Source organism: Dermacentor variabilis, chromosome 4 (genome assembly GCF_050947875.1).
Source record: "Dermacentor variabilis isolate Ectoservices chromosome 4, ASM5094787v1, whole genome shotgun sequence".
In the NCBI taxonomy this organism is placed as follows: Eukaryota; Metazoa; Arthropoda; class Arachnida; order Ixodida; family Ixodidae; genus Dermacentor; species Dermacentor variabilis.
The window spans coordinates 183,533,545-183,546,290 of NC_134571.1; the positions used below are offsets into that span (position 1 = coordinate 183,533,545).

Genomic DNA, 12,746 nt, shown 5'->3' on the forward strand with positions numbered 1-12,746 from the left:
AACTCAAAATTTCTGTCTGCTGAAAAAAAAACGCTTTGCACCCCCGCATTTTTCTTCTGTGCGAGTAGAATGCATTCTGTCAGCGTCTAGCATGATCTGGCTGAGAGCCATGTTGTGGCCACCTCATTGTATGTAGCATATTACCGCGCGGGCTGAGACCAAATTGTTTTGCAAACGCGCAGTCGCCCGTGTATTTGTGCTCCTAAAGTGCAGAAAACGATGTCTGGGAATGTAGGAATGCTTGGAAATAATATTTTCTTTATATTTTATTGGTAATGTTTGCGACGAGTGGGGTATTTCCTGCTCCAGGTATGCAAAATCAAATTGCTTTCGTTTGTAATGCTGCCCATTCACCGCTTGCTCACTCGAGCTCAAGCGGTTACACTCAGAATGCTACAAACAGACACATAACCCACGCAAAAACAGACTACACCACTACATGCTTCGTGCTTGGGCCAAGCAATGGCCTGCAGTATTCTGAAATAAAAATGCCTGAGCTCTACGACAAGTCTTATTTCACCAATTGCAATACATCCCTTAACATCTGTCATTACTCTGGCCGTGCTCGCAAGCTTAAATAAACTCCCGACCGGACAAGCGCAAGTTTGAAGAAGCAATCCGGACCGAAGAACTCGCTTCCCAACTCTGGGCCTTCCAGCAGTTCCACGACGCCGCCAGGAAACAGAACCTCCCGGTTCCGTCATGGGAGACGCCCACTCCATGAGAGCCCAAAGCCCTCGTGGCGTGCAGGACATTGAATAAAGTTGATTACCTTCCTTCCTTCACCACTTTCGCACGTTTCGCTTCTACACACAGCGTTCCTATAAGGACCAAGTACGAAAATGACAGATGCTTGTAATTTACGTTCTTCTAGCTGGCGTCGTCATGTGAAGCTTCGTACGGGAACTACTGCTGATTACCTGGTGCCGCAACGTTGTATGAATGCACAGAAAGCCCGTAACGAGCATTTCTATAGAGCGAAATAGACATTTCCTCATTTATAAGGTGTCTTGCGTCTAATTTATGAAATTGCGCATGTCACAGATTCGATTCAGGGTCGTAAAAATAGTTCGCAACCATTTTCAATACATCGTGAAACCATTCCACTCCAATACCACGCGCGATTGAGCAGCACAAGCAAAAAAAAAATAAAAAATCGCATCGAATAGCGCAGCGGGCGCAACGCGAGCCAGATAGCGTTAAAAACGCGCGCCCGAAACCGGGAGGTGTTAATCACGCGCTTTGATGCACTACAGTTAATTCGACTGCTGGGCTCTGTGGAAGTGTCCGCTCTTGTTTAATGTCTTTCTCTATGGCCTGGCGCCTGCGGCGAAGGGGTTACGCAATCGCACCAGCGCGTGCTTCGTCCATGTCGAGACTGAGCGACCAAGCACCGCCGAAACAGCTGTTCAAGGGCGTTTATAGCCCGAAGTTGTAGACGAGCAAGCGAGCGTCGTTCGACGCTGCACGTGTCGAACCGTAGGCCGAACTACAGACCCTGTCGTTTTCGCCAACCTGCCGCAACGTGTGCGCACGCTCGCGTTGTGTCGCCCTATTTTTACCCCACACTCGCCTAGTCACATGCTACACAGCGGCGACGCCTCTCCAGAGAGGATCACGCGACGTAACGTCACACCTTCATACTTGCGCGCCGGCGGTTGAAGGTCACACGCGCGCCGAGATTGACCTTAGGCGTTGGACTAGAGCTTTCGCACTAAAAGGAATGTATTGTTTCCATCTGTGGACACCTGTTGTTGCAAAGTAAAAGGACTGGTAAAGAGCGCTCAAACATTCAGTGTGTTCGCAGCGAATCAGTCTTCGAAAACTTGAGCGAAGCTAGACGTTAAATCAGTAACCGAAATAAGAACTAAAGCCGCGGAACTGGGTTCTAACGATTTCTCTGAAAACTTTAAGTGTCCACCACCATAGACAATATGATTAAAGACAAATAATAAATCACTTTTATTGGCAGTGATTGATGCGCTGATATTCGCGGCCAGATCAATTGGCACGTGCAAGATTTGATCGAGTCTTTCAAGCAATTTGGCACGTACAGTGGCAGTTATTGCTCCTGGGTGCTAAGCATTGTGAGTGGCAACAAAGTGTCAAGATAGGCGCAGCAACAAGGTGTGCTCTTGTGTATAGGTACCAATATCTCAAATACTGGGGACAAGGTGCGCCAGAAGGCGATGTCTCAACTGGACGATGACAATGCTGAACGCGCAGCGCAATCTTGTGCTAATCTGGTCAATGCCAGCCGCAACTCATGAGAGCTTCTGCTCATGCGCCTTCGGTTTGGGTAGTGGAATAGTTCAACGTTGCGCAGAATCATCTAACGAGATCAAAGCGTCACACGGCTTCGCTAGTGCCAGCTGCATGAGCGCCACCAACACGTTGATAACGTTACGACATTTTTTGAAGTCATCGAGAGGCACGAAACGCCGTAACAAGTTCTTCCCGGACGTGTTTGCCGTAAACAACGCCAATTTTAGTAACACAATATTTTCAGTAGCGCGTTGGAGAGATCAGTGAACTAACGTTGTTGCAAGTAATTCAAAATCAAACTATTCACCTAATAACATTTTCACCTCTTAGCATTAGCGCAAAGCAGTTTTCACATGAATCAAATATTTTGAATGCGACTGATTTTGTAAAATATAACCTGGCCACTTCCTTTTTAGGTCATTAAACAATGATATTCCAGTAACCATGATACCAAAGACATCCCTTAATAATATGAACAATACTACATTTACAGGCAACATGCACTTCATTTTACCCTGCGTTCGTACCAACTACGGCAAGCAATCATTATACTTTTCTTGTTTATCTCTTTGGAACACATTACAATTTCCTTGAATACTGCTGAAAGCTCACAGGTTTCACGCACAACTCAAGAACTTTCTTTTAGGTTCCTTCAACTTTCCTTTTTCGGTGTACTACGGTTTTTATATATAACTTTAACTGTCTGTATTTCTTCTCCGCATTTATTTTCCATTTTCATTCTCACTTTTTTTTAATAAGCTCTCTTTGTAGTTTTCCCTATTGTTGACTAATCCAAAGCCTTGTTATTGTTTAATGCATTCACCTGCTGTCTTTCTGTTTATTTATGTCCTGCCTCCTGAAAGCTTTTATGATAAACTTTGCACGTTGTCATTGTTTGTATAAATTATTATTCTTATCATGCACAGGCGATCCCAGTTCAGTTTCTGAGTACGGGATCTCCTTCCGAATATACTTGTGTAATTATCTTAGTTTTCGTCGAGAATAAACTGATTCTGCTTCCGTCCATAGATGCAATTAAACATCGTAATTAAACTGACGGAATATACCATCAATTTAGGTCTCCTTTTAAGTGCGGGAAAGACTAACTGCAAATGATGGGTCCTGTCCGTTTATGACTTTACAGTTGGAATGAAAAGCAGCAGAGACGTGTAAAATTAACGCGACAAGGCTACTTACCACCAAGATGTTGTAAACCGTGAAATTTCTCACACAAAACCAAGCAGGTGCCAGGAAGTTGTGCTCGTACACGTGAACCTTCTCCCCCGAATCGATTGTCAGCTTCCTCGCGTAGTAGCGAACCAACCATCTGATAACTTTTTTGGTCGGCAACCTGGCGACGTAGCTTGATTGCGGCTTGAAGTCGGGATACCCCCTCTGGCTTACTGAAAGTTTGACACTGCGTGACAGGAACGCGCGCCAGGTGTCATCTCAGGGGCGCAAGTTACCCAACGTCGCCGGCGCGGCGTCTGATGCAGACGGAAGCTGTTGCTAAAAAGATTATTTTTAAAAATATTTTCGGCGCTTAATACATCTCACGAGATTCCCTGATGTGCAAAACCACTGGTGGTTCCTATACTTTGGGCTCGTCCTAACGAGTAGAAAAAAACTAGACTTTTTTTTTCTTTGTTGGTCATCTGAGCTAATAAGTTCTCGCCAACTGGAGCAGCATCAACAGTTTCAAAATTTACACTCTGGCCGTCAACCTTTGAAGTTATCTGACGCAATCTACGCGCGCTAAATCGTAACGTGCACTGTCCAACATAAATATGAATAACAGGCTTGGCCTGTGCACCTGTCAAGCGCCTATTTCAGCAGCCGTGAAATCGCGAATCGTGCGCGATCTCGTGAACTGAACTTTAAAGTAGGCCTCACAATATCTGCACACAATCGATGTGAATTGGTTTCTGACTGTAAAGGCTCCTGCTACCAGACTGAAAAAAGAATAAATAGGATTCGTAAGTGTAAATAGCACTTGGAAATGATTTTTCGCAACAGAGCGACGCAGTCATTCGCATTTGTTGCGTTGCAGTGAAAGTGGTACGTGTTCGCTGTTGTGGACCGAATATATCGAGTTGTCCCACTAGTAAAAGTAGGTGTATATATTACTCGTTCGTTCGTGGCCGAATGAATCGCGGGGGATTCAGACATGCAATTTAGTCTGAAATGGAATCCAAGGATAAGTCAAAATTATTCTTTCAGGAAACGTTTTATGCTCAAAAATATGCACAGTTTTCGCAGCGATCCCGTGGGCACCGCCATGCTTAATCACGTGGTGACGCGTGCATTGCTTGTCCCAGCTGCCTCCGTTGCTTCTTTGTTTACAATCGATGTGCATGATGCCAGATAGCACGCAGCAAACCCCTGTTTCTGCGGGGAGAAGACGACTAAGTTCAGGCAGAACACGCTCTTCACATGGGATATGCCGACTATGGACGTTTTAGCCGAAAACTCGTCAACTGCACCAGCCTCGACTATCCGATCGGGTTCCACTCGACAAGCGCTCCGCCTCAAGACCAAGTTCAATTCCGTGAGTGAATTTTTCGTCATCCCACGCGACTTTGAAAATTCGAAGCGGCGGAAGCCCCGTTAGGCCTCGATAGGCTTAGCGCGTGAGCGACCGCCTCACCACTTAATCACCGGATCGCTTCTGCCGAGTGTAGGAGATGGCTACATCAGAAGACATGGACCTCCAAATAACCCCCCCGCATCCGGTTAACAACGCAGACGAAAACGGGGACACAAGAATAATTTCCGAAGCGGGGACTAGCACAAGCCAAGAGATCTCCGCCCACAACCAGGCGACGGACGGCTGGCAGTTAGTTCTATCGCGACAGGGAAAAGGCTTCCAACAACAATAATAACATAAACGGACAGCCATCAGCAGGAGGCGCGAAAGGAGACGGGCAAATCGGTCGTCACAACATGCGCCCAAAGAAGGGGAAGCCTCTGCCACCATTATCGAGGAACGACATCAAGATTATACTGAAGCCCCACAAGGAACTAATGCTCAAGGAATATCTGAGAATAGAAATACCACAAGCGATTATTCGGGCTACCGGGACAATAATCACAGGAAACGGACCGAACCAGTAAAAAATCACCGGAGAGGATTTCATACTGCGAATCCGAGAGGGAACGAATATCATCATCCTCTCCACACCTTCACTGGAAGTGGCGGACGTCATTCGTCGAATCACGTGCATGGAGCTGCGAGGCAAGCGACACCCCTTCAACGCGTACGTAGCGGATCCAGACGATAGCTGCAAAGGGGTGGTGCACGGATTCGCAGCACACACGGAATAAGCAGATCTCCAGCAACACCTGCGAGTCAGGACCCAAGGAGTCACCATCGAAAGGGCCCGAATGCTAGGCAGCTCAAATACCGCACTCCTCACCTTTTCGGGAGGCACGCGCGTCAAATGCGTGTACTACATGGGAGTAGAGATGCGGTGTACCGAGTACAGGCCAACAATCCAAATGTGCCTGAAGTCCATGCAAGAAGGACACCGCTCGGACGTTTGTCCGAACCCCAAGAACATATGGGGACTCGAAAATACCCCCCCCCCCCCCACCAGGACACGAATGTGAAGTGAAGTGCGCCGTGTGCAGGGCGGCGGGGCACGAGACGCGTCGGTGCCCGAACAAACTGATTGCCGCCAAGCGCGTGAAGACGACTCGCCAGTCTCGTTCGCGGCAGCGGTCGGGACAGAACACAAAAAAGGCACCGGGGCGCTGGTTCCAGTCCATGGAAGAGGAGGACTTCTACCGGCACCGATCGAGATCCAGATCTCCACACGGAAGCAGAGCGAAGAGCAATACCCCCTCGAGGGACCCCTCCAGCTCCAGGGCTTCGCAGCGGTCGAATTCGCCATTGCCTATAAAACAGCAGGTGAGCTGGGTGAGGGTTGTTTCTCCCACTGCTCCAAAACAGATTAATGATGAAAATGATAAACGTATTCGGAAATAGGAAAAGGAAAATGCGCGACTAAGAGAACAGCTCTCAGGAGAAGAACACAAAAGACAATCACTTGAGAAACAAATGTCAGAGTTAGAGGCGCGCTTCAATAGCACAATACAACAGCTGGAAACGCAGCGTCAGTCTGAAGAAATAGCCAAAACGAAAGCGACGGCTGATATAAACTCCGTCTCCGCGCAGTCTCCGACAACCCAAATTTCAAATAACGCGCAGATAACGGCAGCGCAGGTCTAGACAATGATCGCGGAAAACTTGAAAATACTTATGCATGAAATGATGACGTTAGTTACCCAAAGGTTAAGGGAATTTCAAAAACTATGCACGAACGACTTCGAGAAACACAAGGTGTTCGTGGCGGAACAGCTTCAGGCAGTGTCGAAGGCTGTTACCACCAAAAAACGCGCAATTGCGATAGGTGCGGGTTCATCAAAAACTAAAGTAAGCCAATGCGTAACAGAATCCGTCGGCTCGGACACGGAAACGTCACGGGCTTAAAATAAGAGTGGGCAACATGGCTAATCACGCTACAACATCACAACGAATACAAAATTCAGAACAATTAGAGATATGGCAGTGGAACTGCCGCTCCTTCTCCAAGAAAGCGGCAGTGTTCCACCAGTTTAACAAAAACTCCGGAATCGCTCCGGACGTGATATGTCTGCAGGAGGTCGCGGCCCAGCCGGCGAAACTGCAGGGATACTACACTCTGAGCGATCCTGAAAATTCGAAGGTCGCCACGCTGGTGAGCAAGTCGATAAACGCTCAATTATTAACACTTCCGCAAACTGAGGGAGAGACTAATTCCATAGTTATCAGTGTGATGCCAAAGAAACGAAATAAGGCACACACAATAATCGCAAATCTGTACAGTCCTCCCAAAAGCAAAGGGGACGACCTATCCCACATTCTCTCACCAACAAAAGAGTTAGCGGGTACCAGGGATAAGGCGGTGATAGTGGGTGACTTTATTGCACCACACATACTATGGGGATACGCGAAAACGTCGCCCAAAGGGTTCTTACTCGAGCGCACCGCAACGGCCTTGGGCTAACGGGCGATGAATCTGATCGGCAAACCGCCGCGCACGGGTAACAGCTTCAGCAGAAACACGGCGCCCGACCGTGCCTTTACAATTATCATCAGAGACGCACAATGGGTTTCCTTTGACGAAAACCTGGGAAGCAATCACGATTTAATCCGAGTAGCGCTCTCCACGCCCAACATGCGAAGAACAATCGGAATGACTAAATTAACTGACTGGTCTCGTTATAGAGAATTCCAGAGAGCGCTGGAGGAGTCAGATACAGCCCCGACTAACATGCGAGGATGGACTGAATTCCTTCGACGAACACACGGTGACACCGCTAGAGCCATTGAGCGTACAGCGGAGGTGCCGTTGATACTCTCACCTGGTCAACTTATGGGAAGAGAGGCGGAAACTGGCCAAGAGGTGGAAAAGACAACGTCTAAACAAACACCTGAGACAACGCATCGCTCCCTTGGCAGAGCAAGCCCAAGGCCACGCCAACGAGCTCGCTAAAAACGAGTGGGCGACGTTCTGTGGAACCCTATCAGGAACTCTGGGAATGACCAATACCTGGCGAATACTACGAAGCATGCTAGACCCGATGAGCACGCGCACTAAGAGTAACAAGAAGCTCCAAATTATAGCAGACAACTTCGAGGGTACCAGACCAAGATCTAGTCCATGCTCTTCAGAAAAAGAACATAGGACCCTCATATGTCACGGAATCATCGTACGCGAAGAGACAATACGCGGGGGAGGCGATCCCTAAATTAGACGAATAAATAACGTACGAGGAAGTGTATGAGGCGGCACAATCCGCAGTTAAAAACTCGGCACCGGGCCCAGACTCGATCACAAATGCAATGATTCGAAACATAGATTCGGTAGCCCTAGCGAAAATAACAAAGATTTTCAATAGCGAGTGATGGGCCAAGGGAGCCTTGCCCCAAGAGTGGAAATTGGCTAAAATAATCATGATCCCCAAACCAAAAAAGAATCCCTCGATTGATACACTACGGCCGGTGTCGCTCGCGTCCTGCCTGGGTAAGCTCTATGAAAGGGTTATCAATAGCAGATTGCAGCGGTACCTGGAAGAGCGGAGCTGGTTCCCGGACTCCATTATAGAATTTCGCATGGGTTTATCTTGCCAGGACTCGTTCCTCCTACTTAGAGAGGAAATTCTAACTAATACACCGTACGGCGAGGAGAGACTAGTCCTAGCACTAGACCTGAAAGGAGCCTTCGACAACGTCTCTCACGCCGCAATATTAGAGGAACTCGAACTCGCGGGTTGTGGTGAGCGCACATACAATTACTTAAGATCGTTTCTTTCCAACCGCGAGGCGAGCATCAGTATCGGCCACATCATTTCGGATTTATTTAAAATGCCTCAGAAAGGAACACCTCAAGGAGCTATATTATCTCCTCTTCTCTTCAACATGGCGATATGTCGCCTCGCGCGCGATCTGGATCGGATACCCGACCTAGGTTACACGTTCTACGCGGACGTCATCACGCTGTGGACGAGCAAAGGTTCACTAGGGGATAAGGAATATACGCTCCAAAGCGCAGTATTAGCGGTGGAGAAATTTTCTACATGGAGTGGCCTGAAGTGCGCACTCGAAAAATCTGAGGTCATCCGGATACACGCGAACGGCTACAAATCCGGAGGATCGATTAACATCGTGGTTGAGGGTCAACCAGTCCGAGAGGTACCCACGATGCGAGTCCTGGGCTTGTGGCTTCAGGGCGACGGGAAAGCACTACAGACACCCAAGACCCTCAAATCCACAGCCCACAACATAGCCCAAATGATGCGTCGCGTGACGTATCGAAAAGTGTAAATGCGAGAAGACGATACCCTAAGGCTCGTACAGGCCTTAGTGGTTAGTCGAATCACGTATGGCTTACCGCACCAAATCCTGAACAGGGAGGAGGAAAAGCAGGCTAACACAATAATACGAACCGCTTTCAAAGCTGCTCTGGGCCTGCCTAAGTGTACTTCAACGGAGCCCATGTTGGCTTTGGTAGTGCACAATACTTTCGACGAACTGAGGCAGGCCACCCTGATGCGACAGAGGGAGAGCCTCAGCTTAACAAAAACTGGTAGGGCAATATTGGCTAGACTCAACATCCCCGCATACCCCATTTATCTCACAGAGCAGGCCATACCTCTCCCTCCTTCGATGAGATCCAAAATTACAGTAGCCCCGGTTCCAAGGAATATGCATCCCGAGTACAACAAAGAGAGACGCAAAGCATGCGCACAACATATTCAATCAGCGTACTCTAATAACCATAGGTACAACATGTACTACACGGACGCAGCTGTGTATGCAGAAGCGACCGGGCTGCGCTACGAAAGAAGGTACGCCCTGGCAGTCGTGAACGCGATCAGCCAACAGCAAATTACCGCGTCAGCCACGGCGGGATCCCCCACCTCGGCTGAAATATTAGCTGTGGCAATCGCACTCGCTCACACGGAACGTTCGCAAAGGGACTCGGTCGTGGTCACGGACTCCCAGGAGACATGTCGCATGTTTCTCAAGGGGCACGTGACTGCGGCTAGCCTCGCGATAATCCCCAAATCCTTCAACCACCATCATCGCCTACTCTGGTGCCCGGGCCACGCGGGGTACAGAGGAACGAAAAGGCTAACGCGTTAGCTCGAGGGTTCACTAACCGAGCGACGGCGTCCTCTTCTAATCCCAACAACTCGCAATATCCCTCACAAAATTCCACAAATTTAAATGCCAAAGACATCCTTGCTCATCAGCGCGGAGTCCGCAGAAAATACCCGCCGCCTCACCCACAACTTAGCTGGGGAAAAGCCGCTGATTGGCGTAATATACAGACCGGCGTATTCCCCCATTTAGAATCGCTAAACGCCATGTATCCCGCTCGTTATAGGACCAACTGTCCTTGGTGCGGTGGCATACCTAGCCTGATACATATAACCTGGGAGTGTACTAAGCAACCTCATCGGCGAAATACCAGCAACACAAGGGAGCAGTGGGATGCACAGCTCGCCCGCTCCGACCTGGCAGGACAAAAGTTCATAATTAGCCAGGTCAGGGCAGGTGGCAGAGGCCAGTGGGGCCCTGGACTGAGAGGCTCCGACGCCCCCCTCCTTCAAATATTTTCCATTGCAACGAAGTTTCTATTTCTATTTTTATTTCTGTTTCAGAAGATTTGTCGACAGTGACTGAGTGGACAACACGAAGCGTTGGCCGCAGATTTGGCGGACAGGTAAGCGCTTTCTTAGCTGATTAACTTCTGTCCAAACAGCGTGACCAGCGCATGCAACGCTTATAGAAAAAGTGGGGCTACAGGTGTATTCCAAGGTGGCCACGCCTTCTTCTGTTAAATTAAATGGAGATTCATGTGTTATGATCTTCGTTCTTTACTTGGCAAACATCCTGAAGCAGCGGCTTTTCAAGTTTCTGACGCAGTAATGTTTCTCGGTGCAGTGACTATATAATTGTTCATTTGTGCGGTGACTATCTAATTGTTTATTTTCTGTATATTTGCCCGTGGTGTGCCTAGTAGCGACAGACGTGGTCTTGTTGTGTACAAGGCTTCGAAAGTAGGTGTTCTGTACTTCGGAAAAGCTTGTAGCGTACAGTCGCTAGTCACTCGCTTACTGCTTGGACCGCCACGAAACGTTCAGCTTCGCACATTCATGTCTTGCTGTACGCGTCTTCACCCATGCTTCCGCGCATTGATTGAAGTATGCGCTCATTAAGGTATTATTGAAACATTAGCAATAGATTGGGCGTAAGTTTTCGTGCCAGTAGGTTTAGATGCGTGTCGATAATCTGCGAGAAACTTACTATGCCAGGCAAGCGGCACCGCTGTCTGTGTCATGTGCAAGAGCGGTGTACTCACTCTTCCAACGTTACGGGGTTGAAGTCCTTTCTTTGTGTGTTAGCAATACAAGGCTCGCGGGTGAGTCGAAATTCCTCATGCTAAGGGAAACACAGGCCTCAAAAACAAGCAGTCCTTATGTAGCCGTGAATTATGTAGCCGTGCGAGCTGTGAATTTGGTGACTCAGATTCATTTTATTTCCTATTATGCCAGTCCCTATTTTTGCAGCCAACTACTGCGCACGTCTTTTCTGCATCATTCCACATTTTGCAGCGGGAACGCAGTACAGTGCGTTGGCGCACAGTCAGTTGCGTTTTCGACAGCTCATCAAACAGAAACAAGGCAGAAGTTGTAATTGTTTTGCATTCGTGCGTTTTCGCTGAGGGAAGTGCGGCGCGCCGCCGAAAGCGCTGTCTCGTTCCTCCGAAGCAAACTGCTCCCCGAGTAGTGTTAATGCAAATAACAAAAAAATATCCTAGAATAAACAAAGTTACGACAAAGAAAATTCTGTGAATGTTGTGTGTAAAAAAAACTGGGTGTTATTGATATTCTGACGCAGAAACTGAATATGGCATGGCTACTCGAAAGTTCGTCATGGCGAGTTGGAATGGACGTCCTCAATTAAAGGTTGCATGCATAGACGGCAAAGAAAATGGGCTTGAAGGTGGAATCGCTGTATCGCATACTGCTCAGAGGAGTTCCTCCTCTAGTAGGTATTTACGGTGTTCAATAGAAATTCCCGCTGCTTTCTATAACAAAAACAACAGCTGTAGTTGCAAGAGTTACACAGGCTGCAGGAAATTTGCAACGTTTATTTTTCTTAAATTTGGTTTGTACTGAAATGCGTGGAGCTAGCGTATGGACACTGAAAGGTACTCGCTGGTTTTATCCACAAGCAAAAGCAGCTGCGTTCGTTCAGTCACTCGATTTAAAAATATGCTTCTTAGTTCATTTGGGCACATGTACAGCATTTGGCACTATGCTCAACTGTGAACAGCTGTTATGACTTAGGAAAATGAGCCGTCTGTGTTCGCTTATTCATCTATTCGCAGCAATTCGCATCAGCGCTAGCGTAACAAAATTAGCGAGGCCTGACTCGTAGCTCAATCGATTGGCTATGCAGTGAATAAGCGAAAAGAAGCAACGTTGGAAGAAGCCCACATTTTAATTTAGTCCTGCCATCATTGCTGAGTTTACATATACGCTGGCAAATGCTCCTGGTGCCATAAGCGCGGAGTATAATTCCAGGGAAACTGCAGAGAGTGGGCAAAGCTATGCAGTGCAGCCAAACGAGGCAAATATTTAAGAGGTAATTAGAAGCAGCCCTGTGGCCCAAATGTCCACTTCGAAAAGGTTAAGAAGAATATTTTGTTTCTAATGAACTGGCAGAATGCTGCTATCGCGCGGGCTTTCTTCAATATTACGTCGGTTTCTCGTTTATTGGTCCCTTCAGAGGTTTCCAAGGATGAGCGACAATGCGGATGCAGTCTTACTGGCCGTTGCACATTTTAGGCTGCTCTTTTGCGCAACGAGAGCAAGAGACGTAATCACTAGAGAGGTATATATGAGCTCTGTTTATTTATTTATTT

The 12,746-nt window shown here is 47.9% G+C and overlaps 1 protein-coding gene across 1 annotated transcript in view; it reads right to left on the reverse strand.

Annotated features, from left to right (window-relative positions):
- LOC142578091 (uncharacterized) overlaps positions 1-12,746 on the reverse strand; it is a 98,288-nt gene that overhangs the window by 10,454 nt on the left and 75,088 nt on the right. The window lies entirely within an intron of this gene.